Source organism: Hippopotamus amphibius, chromosome X (genome assembly GCF_030028045.1).
Source record: "Hippopotamus amphibius kiboko isolate mHipAmp2 chromosome X, mHipAmp2.hap2, whole genome shotgun sequence".
Taxonomy (NCBI): Eukaryota; Metazoa; Chordata; class Mammalia; order Artiodactyla; family Hippopotamidae; genus Hippopotamus; species Hippopotamus amphibius.
Window position 1 is genome coordinate 27,105,249 of NC_080203.1, and position 6,185 is coordinate 27,111,433.

Sequence of the window (6,185 nt, forward strand, 5' to 3'; positions counted from 1 at the left end):
CTAGCCTTGCATCCCTGTGATAAACCCTTTGTATTTATGATTTATTATCCTTCTTTATATATTGCTTTATTACCTTTGATAATATTATGTTGATGGGGCTTCCTAGGTGGCGCAGTGGTTGAGAATCCGCCTGCCAATGCAGGGGACACGGGTTCGATCCCTGCTCCAGGAAGATCCCACATGCCGCGGAGCAGCTAAGCACGTGCGCCGCGACTATTGAGCCTGTGCTTTAGAGCCCGTGAGCCACAACTATTGAGCCCACGTGCTGCAACTACTGAAGCCCACGTGCCTGGAGCCCGTGCTCCACAGCAAGAGAAGCCACAGCAATGAGGAGCCCACGCACCACAACGAAGAGTAGCCCCCACTCACCACAACTGAAAAGAAAGCCTGCACACAGCAAAAAAGACCCAACACAGCCAATAAAATAAATAAATTAATTAATTATTTAAAAAATATTATGTTGATTTTATGTCTCTGTTTATGACAGATAATGATGCATAATTTTTTTTTCTTGTAATGTCCTTGTCAAGTTTGGGTATTGGTGTAAAATGAGTTGCGAATATTTCTTCCTCTATTTTCTGAAATAGTCTAAGATGATTATTATTTATTTTTTAAATGTTTGATAGAATCCACCAGTAAAACCATCTGGTCAAAAGTTCTTATTTGAAATTGTTTTGAAAACTACAAGTTCAGTGTCTTTATAATAGATATAGGGGTAATTAGATTTTCTACTGCTTCTTGTGTAAGCTTGCCAATTTTTAAAAGAATTTGCCCATTTTATCTCTGTTTTTAGATAAAAAAGCTAAAGCTGTAAATCTGACCCTATCCTATTTAATGTCTGTGGGATCTGTATTGATGTCCCTACCTTCATTCCTGATATGTCTTCCACTTTATTTGGTGGTGGTGAAGAAATAGGTCAATCCTGAATTCCATAGCCAGTGCTTCTTAAACTCTAGGCACTTGTTTCTTCTTCTCTTCAATAATCCACCACTCCATCCTTCCCAAAATTCTACAGTTACCCAGAAAAATCATTTTTTAAATATTTTATTGAAGTATAGTTGATTTAAAATGTTATGTTATTTTCTGCTGTTACATTAAAGTGATTCAATTATACATATATATATTCTTTTTCATATTCTTTTCCATTATGGTTTATCACAGGATATTGAATATACTATAGTTCCATGTGCTACGCAGTAGGACCTCGTTGTTTATCCATCCTGTATATACTAGTTTGCATCTAATACTCCTAAAAAAACCTCTCAATCCTTCCCTCCCCCAACCCCAACCCCACCCCCACCCCCTGTGGCAACCACAAATCTGTTCTCTGTGTCTGTGACAGTAAAACAGCTTTTTTCTGTATAAACTACTGCTGTTTTCTTTCAGGAAATTTTTAATCAGTAAGAAACAATCCATTACCTTGAGCCAATCAAACCTGACTCCAAAAATAGCTACCAGTTTGAACTTTAAGCTACAGTAGGTTTTCAGATTGTTCAAGGAACAATCAAAAATCTGGTGTTAGTGTAAATGCTTGAATCTATCAGCCAGAGTTCATGGTTTTAGAGATTGTCTTCTAAATTCCTGGGGGGAGAAGCATAAAGGTAGTTAGGAAGTATAAAATCTTTGCTGAAAATTACATAAATGTCTTTGAAGATAGTCTTATGCCATCTTTTAAAATTAAAAGATATAGGTAAAATGGAGAGCATGTGGGCAATATATATCATCTATAGTTCCAGCATCTTAACTACTGTCATTTTCATGCATTTTCATTTGTTCCTTTTTAGTTGTTTCCATTTGGTCCTTTTTATGAACAGACTTGTTTTGACTTAGTTATAAACAATAGGATATATTTCTTTTTCCTTCATTTAACAATATATCATATACATGTCTTTAAGACTCTACATAGTTTTCTTTGCCTTCACTTTTAATGATGGCATCATAGTAAATCAAGTGGTATACCAAAATGTAAGTATTTCCCTACTTTGACCCATTGGATTTTTCCCCAAGTATTTCAATTCTCTAAACAATGCTGAGATGAACATCTTCATATATATAACTTTCCCCAATATTTTGTCTTTTTTAATTTGGATCGGCTAACTACAGAGATTGTGATCATGAACTTCTTATTGGAATTCCTTACATGTTGGAAATGATGATTAGTATTATTATCATGGGATCTCAGTTTGACATACTAAAAAAAAATTCTTGAGAGCAAAAGGTAAGATATAGTGTAGCAGAAATACAGAAAAACTTCAAGCCTTTAGAGATCACAGATTTGTAAGGAACCCAGGTCTAGGGGAAGGATGTGGTGAGGGAATGGTAGGGCAAGGAGTTAATTCCACTGAAGGGTAAGAAGACATGTAGCAGCTTAAGGCCTGCTGCTGAGAGAGCTGAGATACATCCACCAGGAAGGACCTTGTTTCATAGAAAAGTCATTTAAATATTCTCTGTAAAAATTCAAAGCTGCAAATGCTTCTAAGGCTGTTAGACATTATATTGTCTTGTATTTAGAGGGAAGCGTGTATAAGAGATTGCCTGAAAGGGAGTGTTGTATGATCAAGCAAACTCTAGGACATCAGCCTCCACACTTGAGTCCAGGGGACTTTCAAATGCTTCCTCAGCATAAGGTTTAAGTATTATATGAAAGTGACAACTCCATTTCATTTCTTCCCTTTTTTTTAGTGTACAATTTGATATTTTTTTCTTATTAGTAATGTATATATGGCAATCCCAATCTCCCAATTCATCCCACCCCAACCCCCCCATTTCATTTCTTAATTAAGAGCAGAAAGGTCACCCTGACCATCATGTTCAGAAAGGTTCTTGAAAAAATTCAAAAGTATATTATGTGATACCATTGGGCTAGCCTTTCGCAAAGACACTGTACACCTTAATATTTCATTTTCACTGATTGAAAGGTCTTAGGTCAAGGAAAGGGGAATATAAGAAATAGAACATGAAATAACTCCTTGTTTAATATATATCTGATTATCTGATTTTGAATAGAGCCATTATTATTATGTAAAAAAATAACTGCCGCTCCTTATATTTTCCCGTGTGTCAGCTCATACACCATTCTTTCTAATATATGTCCTGAATGTCGGTTAGAGACTGCAAACTTTTAACTACCAGATTTCCCCCCATCACTGGCACTGTGGCTCAGTACATTTGATGTGCCACATTTAATTTTCCATGTTTTTTAAAATGATGTTTGAGTTGTGATGTTGTGTAGAAATGTCAGGGCTACTGACTTGTCAACCTCATTATGCTGTGCTTCAGTGACTACTTCCCAAACATTAATTACATTGCACGGAGACCAAGTCTATTGTTTTTAGTTTTTTTCCCCTTAAACTATGAACTTTGAATTGCTTTAAAAATTAAATGCAGCCAATTAGTGTTTATAATACTCTCTTAATTAAACACAGTTGGAGGTCCAGGCTACATGTTATATAAAACACTGGCAGCATTGCCAAAAGATAGCCCACACCCAGTTCATTTTCTGTGACAAGGCGTTTGTAAATGATTATAGCTCATGCCACATTTGTCAACCTATGTGTATTCTGATGTCAAGATACCTTAGAGATATAAATGACTACTTATCTCTAAGCATAGTGGATGTCACCCATGTGTTAGTCACAGTTGCTCATGAGTAAATGTTTTAAGGTGACACTGCATCAAAGAAAGTTATAGTGGACCTAGAGGGTGATTCAGAGGTCTGTGTCTTGATGGCAGTGTTTTTATATTTTCAGTATGATAGAATAATCAGATGCCCAGTTTAATCAAATAATATGCTTTGTACCACTTCCAAGGAATGAGAATTTAGTAAACTATATTTAAATATAAAACTTCAATGTATGGAGTATAGTCTCTCTTTGAATATTCAGAAGGCACTTCCAGTTGAGGATCTTCTTCAGGGTCATCATCAGAATTATCTATTATAGTACTGGCTGAAGCACCAATCAGTAGAGATTCCTTGCTGACAGAATGCTGGAATACAGAGTGTTGACTGTAATTCACATGCTTTGTTAAAGACAGAAGGATCAGAGTCAGTTACTGTGAGCATTTTTAACCTTAAATATTTGAAACAAACACCAAATGAGACTCTGAAAAAAAAATTCTAGAAATACCAATTCCTTCTCAATAACTTGACTCCACTATCTTCTTCAGGACTCTTAAAGCATTGGCAGAGGGGGAAAAGAGTCCTAGCTTTGTATCACTGAATCCTATTAGAGGAATTTTTTTTAAGCTCTTTATTGGAATATAATTGCTTTACACTCTTGTACCAGCTTTTGAGGTACACCAAAGTGAATCAGCTGTGTTTATACATATATCCCCATATCCCCTCCCTCCTGCGACTGCCTCCCACCCTTCCTGTCCTGGCCCTCTAAGGCATCACCCATCATCGAGTTGATCTCCCTTTGTTATACAGCAACTTCCCACTAGCTATCTATTTTACAGTTGGTAGTGTATATATGTCTATGCTACTCTCTCACTTCGTCTCAGCTTCCCCTTCACCCCCTGCACCCCCAACCCCGTGTCCTCAAGTTCATTCTCTGCATCTGCATCCTTATTCTTGCCCTGTCACTGGGTTCATCAGTACCATTTTTTTTTTTTTTTTAGGTTCTGTGTATATGAGTTAGCATACAGTATTTGTTTTTCTCTTTCTGGCTTACTTCACTCTGTATGACAGACTCTAGGTCTATCCACCTCATTCCATATAGCTCCATTTCATTCCTTTTTATGGCTGAGTAATATTCCATTGTATATATATATGCCACATCTTCTTTATCCATTCATCTGTTGATGGGCATTTAGGTTGCTTCCATGTCCTGGCTATTGTAAATAGTGCTGCAATAAACATTATGGTACATGTTTCTTTTTGGATTATGGTTTTCTCTGGGCATATGCCCAGGAGTGGGATTACTGGATCATATGGTAGTTCTATTTATAGTTTTTTAAGGAACCTCCATACTGTTTTCCATAGTGGCTGTACCAACTTACATTCCCACCAACAGTGCAGGAGAGTTCCCTTTTCTCCACACCCTCTCCAACATTTATTGTTTCTGATGTTTTGATACTGGCCGTTCTGACTGGTGTGAGGTGATACCTCATTGTGGCTTTGACTTGCATTTCTCTGATGATTAGTGATGGTAAACATCTTTTCATGTGTTTGTTGGCCATCTGTATGTCTTCTTTGGAGAAATGTCTATTTAGGTCTTCTGCCCATATGTGGATTGGGTTATTTGTTTTTTTCTGGTATTAAGCTGCATGAGCTGCTTGTATATTTTGGAGATTAATCCTTTCTCAGTTGCTTTGTTGGCAAGTATTTTCTCCCATTCTGAGGGTTGTCTTCTTGTCTTGTTTATGGTTTCTTTCGCTGTGCAAAAGTTTTTAAGTTCCATTAGGTCCCATTCATTTATTCTTGATGTTATTTCCATGATTCTAGGAGGTGGGTCAAAAAGGATCTTGTTTTGATGGATGTCATAGAGTGTTCTGCCTATGTTTTCCTCTAGGAGTTTTATAGTATCTGGCCTTACATGTAGGTCTTGAATCCATTTGGAGTTTATTTTTGTGTATGGTGTTAGGAAGTGTTCTAATTTCATTCTTTTACATGTTGCTGACCAATTTTCCCAGCACCACTTATTGAAGAGGCTGTCTTTTTTCCATTGTATATTCTTGCCTCCTTTGTCAAAGATAAGGTGCCCATATGTGTTTGGGCTTACCTCTGAGTTCTCTATTCTGTTCCACTGATCTTCCTTTCTATTTTTGTGCCAGTACCATACTGTCTTGATCACTGTGGCCTTGTAGTATAGTTTGAAGTCAGGAAGTCTAATTCCACCAAATCCATCTTTCCTTCTCAAGATTGCTTTGGCTATTCGGGGTCTTTTGCATTTCCACACAAATCGTAAGATTTCTTGCTCTAGTTCTGTGAAAAATGCCATTGGTAATTTGATCGGGATTGCGTTGAATCTCTAAATTGATTTGGGTGGTACAGTAATTTTCACTATGTTGATTCTTCCAATCCAGGAACATGGTATGTCCCTCCATCTGTTTGTGTCATCTTTGATTTCTTTCATCAGTGTCTTAAAGTTTTCTGCATACAGATCTTTTGCCTCCTTAGGCGGGTTTCTTCCTAGGTATTTTATTCTTTTTATTGCAATGGTAAATGGGAGTGTTTCCTTAAT